The 12,275-nt window shown below is 30.4% G+C and overlaps 1 non-coding gene across 1 annotated transcript; it reads right to left on the bottom strand.

Moving 5' to 3' along the window:
- Nucleotides 1-11,497: 11,497 nt before the first annotated feature.
- Nucleotides 11,498-11,604, bottom strand: LOC131642325 (small nucleolar RNA R71). The gene has a single exon (XR_009295837.1). It is a non-coding gene; the product is annotated as a small nucleolar RNA R71 (small nucleolar RNA).
- Between the last annotated feature and the right edge of the window lie 671 nt (nt 11,605-12,275).

Here is a 12,275-nt window from a genome sequence, read left to right as displayed (position 1 = left end):
AAGATCGTATGGAATTAACAAGTATATTTAACTTACCGAAAAAAAAATCTTTGTGAGTACACATGCAACAAGTGTCAATTGAAGTTGATGGGAAAAACAATGCACATAATATGCAAATAGATTCTCATTTTGGATTAAAGCTCAAACCACCAAACTTACCTCGCATATTGCTAGCTCCATTAGACCCTTTCCCTCTAATGCTAGATAAAATCAAGCTATTAATAGACAACAACTTCTCAACTGCCTCCTTAAGTGACTTAGAACTTGTTTCTTTAACACTTACAATGCCAAGAAGTATTTCTTTTACCAAAACTTCACTATTAACATAGCGAACAACAATATCCATTTGTTATTTACCAGCAACGTCACCAGATTCATCAATCAAAATGCAAAATACACCATCCCTAATATCACATACAACTTACCGAGTTATTTCATATGCACAAGTAGCAACAAGATCCTTTTGAATCCTAGAGAAAGTCATAAAGTTATTTATCATAGCACAATTTATTACACCAGCTATCTCTGGTTTAATTTTCTTTAGAGTGTCCACTAACTCAAGAAATGACCCTTTAAATAAAGAGTTAATGGACTCGTCACTCCCTTTAAATAGTATTCAACACCTAAAAAGAAACTTAGTAGCATGTGTTTACACAGACACAGTATTCGACATTCATTTGCTTAGTTTGTTTAGCAAACGCAACCTTAAAACTTTGGTTTGGGTTCATGAGAGTGTAACCCATATGCACACAATCAACATGACTATGGGAAAAAGTAGCATGATTAGCCACTCTTTGAGAAATTTTCCAGTCACCAAATAGACATTTTTAAGCAAAAAGCATGGCAAAAAAAAAATGACAGGTCCTTGGATTCACTATAATCAATCTAGTCATACAAATCAAACTAATTTTTGCAAAATCGACGTCTTTGTTTACCTTGAACATACCAAGGGTAAATGAAATTGTGAGAAGGTTAATGACGACCTATTTTTAAATAAGCTTTCACTACCTTATTTTAAATGTCAGGATGATAGCTTGAAATTAGAGGCCTAATTCCTGAATTTATTTTCAACAATTCATAATCAAGAACTTTAATAGTCTCACTTGGATATTGAGTTTCCGATGCTTCTAGATTAGCAGAAGAAGTAGCTTTATGTTTAGAAAGCACATGAAAAAAATTTCTTCATCAATAATCTTTGTCAATAATCTTTTTCTAGGAATAATTTTTTTAATAATAAAAATAATTGATAGTTAAATGTTGATTATTTTTGAAAAATAAAAGGTTTGTTCATATGAGAGCCCACGATTCTGGAAGGGACCTTTATTTATAGGTTAGAGCTTGACACAAAAAAGAAATTTTTTTATGGCTAGAATGATTCTTTCTAGAGAAAAATTGGTGGGTGACAACATTATGCTTTGTTCCAATAATTCTATTCTCAATTTCTCTATTCTTAAGGGTTTTGATGTTAACATACATCCGAGTCGCCCGTTATCTACTAGGGAGGTCCTTTGGCACCCACCTCCGCAAGGTTGGATCAAAGTGAATATTGATGGTCTCGCTATTGGTAATCCCTCTTTGATTGCGTGTGGAGGCATTTTTCAGGATGAGAACGCTTGTCATATTGGCAGTTTTTTTGATTTTTTGGGAGAAGGTAATGCGGTTTTGGATGAGATTTTGGCGGCCATTGTTGCTATGGAAAAAATTATTACCTTGGGTTAGAAGAAAGTTTGGATGGAAACGGATTGTCAGTTGGTGGTTAAAGCTTTTAATGATTCCTCTCTGGTTACGTGGATTATCAAATCTCGTTGGCTCAATTGTGTTGCGTATTCTCGCACTATGGAATTCATGATATCCCATGTTTATAGGATTACCTCCTTTGTTGTTAAAAGCGGTACCTCCTAGACAAGGAGGGTACCCCTATACTTAGGCTTTGCTGTTAAAAGTGGTCTTGGTTTGATCCCCCCTTGTGTACTTTGATATCCTTTTTTATTTTATTTAATCCTTCAGTTTAAAAAAAAAAAAAACAAGTCAATCAGTTGTCATCATACACCAATTGATTAATTGACCTAAAATTAATTGTTTAGAAGATTTTAAAAGAAAATTAATTATATATCCGTTACCATTCATGAAGACAATGTCCTAAACATTTAAGGAATTTTTTTTTCTAACTCAATCAATTGGTTTTAAGTGCCAATCTATTGATCACTACCAAAATTTTTCCAGAACTTCATGACTTTAAAATATTTTCTTAAGAAAAATAATTTATAAAACTTGTTTTAGTGTGTGTGATTATCCGTATAACAATGCGAAAAAGCCCTTATGTTTTTACAACATATTTTTCACTCAAACACGGTAGGGCAAACTTTCACACTTACTCTTATTCACATTCTAAAGCTTCAAGACTTGTCAAATGATTCATTTGTACAAACACTTGTTCAAATTCTTCTTGAAGATGAGGCTTGAGATGTACTCTTGTTTGGTGTCATTATTAGAGGACTATTGCAGTGATCATTAAACCCTAGCTTATTAGCTTAGTCTGATAGCATCTTTAACCGCTTGTTATACTTGCACTTTAGTTGATAGTTGTCATCATTAAAAATATATCCAAGGGTATGTTAAAAAGAGTTTCCTTGATCATTAAAACGCAAAACATGATTCCACACAACGTAATCTCTCGCGCACGGATTAACCATTTTAATTATGGGTTTACGCTGGAACAGACATGGTGAGTTGTATTATCCCCTATGTGAATCTAATCACCTATCACAACATAATCAAAGCCACTTACCCATGTTAGCCTCCTACCACAAATTTACAATACATAATTCGTATTCGGTTATTCATCACTTACATCAATTTAGGTAAGAATTACAACTCTTTTTGAGGTCCTATGATTTCTCACTTGACCTTAACATGACCATGCGATCAATAACTCTTGGTGACATAACGTGTACATTCATAGGCTTAACGTAGTCTTTCTAGAAAGTTTTAAGTGAGTAATAATGTTTATACTATCAATCTATCATATGATAATTAAAGGTTTAAAATGAATTAAGATATTACAATTCATCGCTGAAACATGTGTTAGATTTTCATTTTACAATTTAATTGACATAAAGATATTAGCACAATATTTGAGGGTTATTAATTTCCATAACTACATAATAAAATTTAGGTGATAATAGTATTTAGATTTATTTGTTGAATTTAATTTAAAATATCTAAAAACAAAATATTTCTTTCTTTTTAAGTTGTTCTTATTGTTTTAGCATATTGGTTTGACTATAAATATATTTTATATGACCATATTTATGCTTTCTTGCAAAAGTCCATGGGTATGTGTTGAAAAATAAAAGAAAAATTTATTATTATGCTAAAAATTATATTTTAAAATGCCATTATAAAACTAATGTTTTTGACAAATATCTCACAAATAATTGGTGTCATCATAATTAAATATTAATAATTTACATAATTAAATATTAATAAGTTACACAATTAAATATAAAACCCAACTAAAATAAGTTCACACATTAGTTTGAGATTTATTTTTGTCTATGATTTCTAATAAAAAAAATTGAAAAAGAGAAGTTTATTATTATTTAAAGAAAAATTAAAGCTCATTCGAAAACCATTTTAAAGGAATTGAAATATGCAATGTTTTAAAAACCGAACCGGAGAAAGAACTGTTAAAACACGCGGGTCATGGTTCATTCGGTTCAGCCGATTGAACCGTGATTGAACCATATATTAAATTTAAATTAAAAAAATAAATAAATATATTATTAAATATCTTAATAAAATTAATTTATATCATAATTTGTAAAATAAAATTCTCAAATAAATACGATACTAATAAACAAGCTTACAAGTTATTCATCAATATAATTTTTCACATATCTATACAGACCAACATCGGTTATACTGTGTCCACATACATTACATTATTTCTTCTCTTTCTATTACATTTACATTGTCTTGTATCCTTCAATTTTATTCTTTATTTTTCACCTATACAATATTAAATGTTTGTTATAATTAGTTTTTTAGATTTAAACAAAGAAATAAGAAATAAAATGAAGTAAAATATAAAAAAATTATCTTTGATTTTTTGAACCGTCTAGTTCACTAAAACCGGTCTCAATTTTACGGTTATTTTGCGCTTGAAATAATTTTATCCTAATTTTATAGACTTAATCGTTTATTGATCCAAACTGAACCAGATTAGACAGCAATTCAAGGTTGAACTGGTTCAACCGGCCGGGTCAATCCGGATTTTAAAACATTCGAAATATAAATGTTGAAGATATAAGATTAGACTTTATAACTGAATAAAGATTTTTTCTACCTCCTGAAAGAAATATAGATGTTCATTACTATAATTTTAATATATAAATTATATAAATATGTAATTCATATTATCTCTTTATAAATATGTGTATTCATATTTATATATATTTTAAAAATTATAATAATTTTTTTAAAGAAATGAAGATGATACTTCTTAAAACTAATCTACCTTCATAAATTATATAGATAGAATATTTATGTTTTTCAAATTTCTCTTATATTTTTTAATATTTGCATTTCCTTTAAAAATTTATTTCCCAAATAACATACATTCTTAATGTTTTTTAAATATTTGATGTTATTTATATATTTAATATTCTTATAAAATATTACATAAATAATAAATATGAATACTAATTTAGAAAATATTTTTTAACAAATTTATTCAACTTTTTTTTATCTAAAAGTATTTAATATTCAATATCAACATAGTTTAATTTTTATCAATATTATATTTTAAGACATTTGCATCATAAACAAATTGATAATTTGTATTATTAGTTTTATTATTTTTTAAAAGAAAGTTGTGGGTTTATAAATATCAATAGTTTATTTATATTAATACATAAATATAAACAAATATTTCTATCAAAAATTTAATCCTAGACCAACCATTTATACTCATTTAACTCAAATACCCAATCCAAACCTATTAATTTTATTATTAAATATTACATAAAACAATTTAATATATTTATATATATATATATACTAAAATTGTTTAAAAATAATATATTTATTAAAATTATTTTAAGTAATTGTATTTAATTATTCAATTAAGTTCTAAAATAAGTAAACTTATTGTTTTTCTTTTTAATTTTTCTTAATAATTTTTTTTATAAATAAAATATTATAGAGTTTGTTCAATGTACAAGTATAATTTCTAGACCACACAAAAGTATTTAAATAAATAGTTTGAAAATCAAAATTCTTAAGACAGTTCATTCAAAAAAAAAAAAAAAATTTAAAACTTAGTCAAGGGAACAATAACACACATTCACAAAGTTTTATCTGATATCAACATTTTTTTATATCTTTTTGAACACTCAAATGCTATATGACGGCAAACATTTGGCTTGCTGACAAAAAAAACTTATCATAAACCTGGCCTAAAGTAGGGGAAGTAATGACTTTTCCATTTCAATTAAATGTATCACCCTTCATCACAAACAATCTAAACATCTTAAAAGACAATATTCCAATTTCCACAGCTTCTTTTAACTTATAAGATATTTTGTTTTGTTCTCTATCTGATTTTTTCTATTTAAATCTTTTTTTTTTGTCGAATGAACCTGTAGAGAAATAACTGGTCTCTACAATAATATTTGTGTATCTTTTCTAAACAAGTATTATAAAAATGCCATACAATATTAAGAAGCTAAATATTTAATTATTTTAAATATTTAATACTTTTTTATTGGATATTTATTTATAATGAATATGTACATGATTATAGAAAATTTTCAATGATAATTTTTTAATCATTTTTATGTCTTGAAGTATTTAATAATCAGTATCAACATATTTTACTTTTTATTTATATAATACTTTGAACAATTAACCTCATAAAAACTATTTTTTTAGTTTTATTATTAAATATTAAAGAAATACGTAAATTATATAATAATATTTTAAAATATAATATTTTATAAAATTTGATAAATAGAATTATCTTTAATTATTTTATTAAACTCAACAATTAATAAATATATTATATTTATCTTTAAATCTATATAATAAATTTCTTATTTTGAATAGAATAAAAAAATGTTTAATATACAAATATTATTCGTAAAAATGCACAAATTATTTATTCAAATGATCATGAAACTTCTGATGAGGTTTATCTCTTTGTACTAGTTATGAAATCGTATGATATAAAAGATAAGAACCTTGACTATAACTATACCGTTACAATACTACAAATGTTTACCTTGAAGTTTGAAACACAAACTTCTTAAAGATAATTCATTCACACAAAAATGGTTAAAACATGAGTTAGGAAAACAATAATACACATCCACGAAGTTTTATCTGACATCAACATATTTTCTATCTAGCTTTTCACACACTCAAATGCATTGGTTAACATCACAAGGTTGGTTTGCGACAAAGAACTTATTAAGAATGTCTATTTATAGGAGAAACTACTCCTCAATTTCACTTAAATATGTATCCTCCATACCAAGCTATCCAGAAATCTTAGAAGACCTTAATTCACAACTGCTTCCCGCTTAAAAGGTATTCTCAATTGTTCTCTGTATATTTTTTGTGTATGCAAGAAGATTAGTGAGCAATATAAATATATTTAATCAAATATGATTTCAATTATTTTCTTTGGTCTTGCTAGAAGAGAATCCAAGATAATGGAGGCAATAAGGAGGAGTGAGAGACTTAAGATGAAGAGAGATCAGATAAGTGTTATGCCAACCACAATTCTGCTTCATATAATGTCATTTATGATGATAAAAGATATTGTTAAGACCAGTATTCTCTCAAAACATTGGAAGAATATATGGAAACATCTTCTCGATCTTAAATTAACTACCAGTGATTTCACCCATCCATGGATTTTTAGTGAATGTATATCCAAAATTGTGTCATCTCGTAGCACTGGAAATTATCCTTTACATAGTCTCGAATTCAATCACCATGGTTATTTTCAACACAAGATATTCATAAATCTAATAACTCATGCGATTTCTCATGGTCTAAAAAAACTGAAAGTACTTGTCCCAACCAATCTTGGTTTGCCATATTGCGTCTTTAATTCTCATTCTTTGACTTGTCTTCATATTTCTGGTTCATTTTATGATTTCAAAAGAAAAAATATACTCCCTATGAGTCTGAACCTTCCCGCTCTAACAAATTTGCACCTTGATCACGTTGGAATTCAAATTGATCAGGATGGCGTTGCCCAACCCTTTTCAGCTTGTAATAAGTTGAAGAATCTTTTCATTAAAGATTGTTATTTTGTTTATCGTCGATCTCTCTTACGAAAAGTGAAAGGAATCCTTCATGTAACCAATGCTACACTCACCAATTTAACCATAAAAAATACAACTGTTCCAATTTTCAAATATGTGATATCCACACCAAAACTAATTTCTTTCACCGTGAATGATACTCCTTTTCATGCTCCAAGTTGTCCATGGGTGAAGATTGAATGTTCCTCTCTGATATAAAATAGATGTGAACCTTGAGATCTCTTCAGGTAATATGAATGATATTAAGATTTTTTTTTTCATTTCTTTTATTAATTAATGAAATATCTTTTAAGTGTTTTCATTCCCTCTTTGTTAGCTATAACTATTTAATGAAGTATTAAATTAATATTATTCATATATTTGTTTTATGAAATTTTGCAGGTGACAGAAGAATCATTTTATTTTTGTGATGTAAAATGCCTTTAAACTTAATTATAAATTGATCAGTCGAAAATTTGATATATAAATGATGTATTATCTAAAGTGTACTAGGTATTTCTGTATTTGTTCAATAAATGTTATTATATAAGAATATTATTTTAAGAAATTTTCGTACTTTCTTAATAGTTAATATGAATAGAATAGTTGTCAGTATTCACAGTATATTGTAAGGTATTGAAAATATAAACATGTAATTTTCTACAAATTGTAAATTAATTAAAATCTCCTTATAGAATTTTGTAAAATAATCATCATGTCATTTTAATTGATAAATAATTTTTCTTTCTCCAACATTTTTTAAATTATTATTAGTTTATAAAAACTTCTCTAATTTTTATTTGTTGCTCTCAAAGAAAATACATTTACTGTTTGGAAGATGACACATTAAAAACTCATATTTTAGAATTTGACCTAGATAGAGACCTATTACATTGGCTCATTAGTAATAAGTTCTCAAATATGTCATTCTCAACATGACATGAATACTTATAATCTAGTAGTATGGTTATTTTGATGTAAAAACATTTATTTTGTGAGAATTTACTGGCTTGCAAGTAATTTTACAATTAATTTCTAATTATATCTTATTAGAAAAGCTTAAAATATTGGTGGTGGAAATCAAAGTTTTACATCAGAGACAAATATTAAATTTAAGTGATTTTTAGGAAAAAAACCCATTTATGCACAAGATTCTAAGAATGCCAAAAATATATACATAATTTAGTTAAACACCATTTTTTAAAAATCCGAAGAGGTTTATAAATCTTTTTGAAATTTATTGAATCGACTTATGACATTTATTGAATTTACTAAACCGTAGTTGGAATTGATTCCATACAACTTAATGATTTTTTTTTCCAATTTTAAGCAAAAGTTGATATTTTATTTTTTATTTTTCAAAATTTTTATGCTTAATTTTTTTTTGTTACATTTGTTGACTATGGAATGTCTGAGTATGGACTTGAATTTTTGATATCAGACCGTCCACAATGTGTAAGCACTATGTCAAATTTGTCTTTTAGCAGCACCCCTACTAAAGCGCTTTTAGTAAAAAACGCTGGTATAGGTTTCCCTTAAAACAAAATAAAAAAACACGCAAAAAAAGCGCTCTTAAAGGGGGGGGGGGGTTACGAAAGCGCTTTCAAAAAGCGCTCTTATAAGGGGGGGGTACGAAAGCGCTTTCAAAAAGCGCTCTTGTAGGATGGGGTACGAAAGCGCTTCTCAAAAGCGCTCTTATAGGGGGTTGTCTACGAAAGCACTTTTGGGATAAAAGTGCTGGTATAGTGGGTATATATGAAAGCGCTTTTATAAAGTGATAACACGATTTTATATCGTATATTTAGCTTGAAATTCATAGATATTTATAGCATTTTCCGTTTATTATATTGATTTATTATGATATTACGCGAGTTTTTGCTTTGTTTCAGGTTTTACACTCTTATTATGACTAATTGCGAAAAAGAGAAGAAATGGAGCTAAAACGACCCATATCTATGCCTAAAAGACGAAGAATAGGTGCTGAAGTAAAAAGGGAGTGCAAATAAGGCCCAAGTGTGCTGAAAGAGACCCAAAGACCCAATGAAGCAATCCAGCCCACGAAGGAAAGCAGCCCAATCCACACAAGTAAGTGGAGACGCACGTCTCCAACGTCCCTATGCCACATCAGCAAAAGGGAGACGCACGTCTCCATTTCCCTGAAGATTCTCCACTTGAGACACACGTCTCAAGTCACGCGCCCAGTCTTCCTGAAGGATCGGAGACGCACGTCTCCAAGCCAGTCTGCAGAATCTCCTCTTTTCACGCAAAGCAACTGCAAAGCTTCCCCTATAAATAGAAGCAGTCACTTCAGTCCAAAGTGTCCGATTTCCTGCTAACGAAGTGCTGCCGAAATTGTACCGCGAATCATAATTTTTCATTCTGCTTTCATCTAAACACTTATTTTCTCACAACGATTTCTACACCGGAAATTGTTGTGAACTTTTTATAAATCTAGCCTTACGTTAGATTTATCGTTTTTTATTTCCTTGTTTTATTTTCTGCCCGTTTAACTTCCGAAGAACGATCCAGCCAACTTGTGGTGGAGGTTCGATACTTGAAGATTTACTTGCCATTTATTTAATTCAGGTTTAATATTTACCGTCTTATTTATATTTTTTATTTTGCATGATATATTGTATGCCTGTTAACATGCCTATTATTATAAACCGAATCTATTTATGCATGTTTAACCATATTAATATGTCTGGCTAAATTACTAAGGTGTCGGCATGTAGAGTAAGTTAACCGAGGGATCCGAAATAAATTGGCTTAATTATGTTTTATTAAATATCACTTATTTTTGGTTTATATGTCTAATTTAATTAGTAAGTCTTAAAACCAACAGAGCGAAAGTTTGAGGGGTTAAGACGGTCAAAGGTTAAAATCAATAGAGCGAAAGTTTGAGATCTTTAACCAGATAGTAGACATAGGACATTAGTTTTAAGGATGGCGAAAGCGTATTAAAACTAATTGGAACTTATTTATTTTCAAAAATTGTTTTTACACCCGAGCGGGATGGCGAAAGTGTACGTTAGGGATATTAGCATGTTCCGAGTCAACAGAGCGAAAGTTTGAGATTAGGAGATTTAAATAGATAACAACTTCATAAAATAGGCATTTTATTAATTACGTTGTTTCCAAAAAGCTCTTCTAAAATCTGATGGGATGGCGAAAGCGTACATTAGGATTAGGATAGTAATCTGAATCAACAGAGCGAAAGTTTGAGACGAGGATTTTTAATCAATTGAATTAGTAAAGATTTTTAATTAAATTATGCAAAAGCCAATGGACCTTCAGATTACCTCAAGTTAAACGAAATACATACTGATACCTGTCTTTTATTATATTCTTTATTTCTCACTGTCACCATCCCTTTGGAACAATCAAAGTTTCAGTAGCCCTAGCTTTACATAGTAACCTTAGATAACGGTAGATCGATTCATAGTCCCTGTGGATTCGATATCTTTTAAAACTACACGACACGACTGTGCACTTGCAGTCATCAGATTTATAGACACGTAAAGTCACGATCAAGTTTTTGGCGCCGTTGCCGGGGACTATTTAAGTCGATATCGTAAATCACTGTTACACCGTAGAGACTAGGACAATCCTTCCTTTTCTTTGTGAACGATTGTATGCCAAATACTCGTTCACAAGGAGGAGATTTAATACAACGAATTAACGAGATCGAACGTTTCATTAACGTCAAACGTCGAGCTCGCAATCTTCCCGAAGTAGCACCAATTCCTATTAATCAGGAATTGACTTTTACTGATCAAATCAATCAAATTATCCCGAAGTTAGAGATGGCTGCTGTTCGTCCTCTTAGAGACTATGCCGCTCCTTCGCGCGCTGAACCGCACTCAAGTATCGCACCACCTGCGATTGAGGCAAACAATTTCGAACTGAAACCTTCGCTGGTCCAAGCTGTTCAACAGAATCAATTCTCTGGAAGCCCTGTAGACGACCCTAACCTCCATTTATCTGTGTTCATGCAATATGCTGACACTGTCAAAGCTAACAACGTTAGTCCCGAAGCTATTCGATTACGTCTCTTTCCTTTCTCCTTGAGAGATAGAGCCAGAGCGTGGCTTCAATCCCTGCCTTCTAATTCCATAACTACGTGGGACGAATTGAAGAGAGTATTCTTAGCGAGATACTTTCCGCCTAGCAAAACTGCTATGCTTAGAGGTCAAATCAACGGATTTACCCAGAAAGATAACGAATCACTCTTCGAAGCTTGGGAACGTTACAAGGACATGCTTAGAATATGCCCTCACCATGGACTCGAGCCATGGCTGATCATCCATACTTTCTATGGTGGTCTCTTATATAACACTAAAATGACTATAGATGCCGCTGCTGGCGGAGCATTAATGGACAAACCCCACGATGAAGCATACAAACTCATAGAGAACATGGCACAAAACCATTACCAATGGGGTGGAGAACGAGCCGCTCTAGAGAAAACCCAAACCAAAGGAGGAATGTACGAAGTAAGTGGTATAGACCGCGTTAACGCTAAAGTAGACGCTTTAACTCAAAAGATCGAGAACTTAACCATCACTCCTTCAGCCACCGCTGCTGTTGTAACACCTAACTGCGAGATCTGTGGATTAACTGGACATGTAGTTGCCGAATGTCAACTCTTGACTGGAGTCCCATCTGATCAAGTAAACTATGCTCAAGGAAACCCTTATTCTAACACGTACAACCCTGGATGGAAAAACCACCCGAACTTTTCTTATAAGAACAACAATGCGTTGTACGCACCTGGACAAGCACCTGCTGTACCACCTGGCTACCAAAAAGCGCCTGTAGCTGCTCAAAATACCCCTAGGAAGTCGAATCTAGAAATCATGATGGAGAACTTCATAGCTTCCCAACAACAAACCAATAAAGACTTCCTGAACCAAAACATCCACAACAACGAGCAACTAAAACAACTATCGAACAAAG

Source organism: Vicia villosa, unplaced genomic scaffold (assembly GCF_029867415.1).
Source record: "Vicia villosa cultivar HV-30 ecotype Madison, WI unplaced genomic scaffold, Vvil1.0 ctg.004809F_1_1, whole genome shotgun sequence".
Lineage (NCBI taxonomy): Eukaryota > Viridiplantae > Streptophyta > Magnoliopsida > Fabales > Fabaceae > Vicia > Vicia villosa.
The sequence above is the reverse complement of the archived record's forward strand: the minus strand, read 5'-3'. Positions and strand labels throughout refer to the sequence as shown.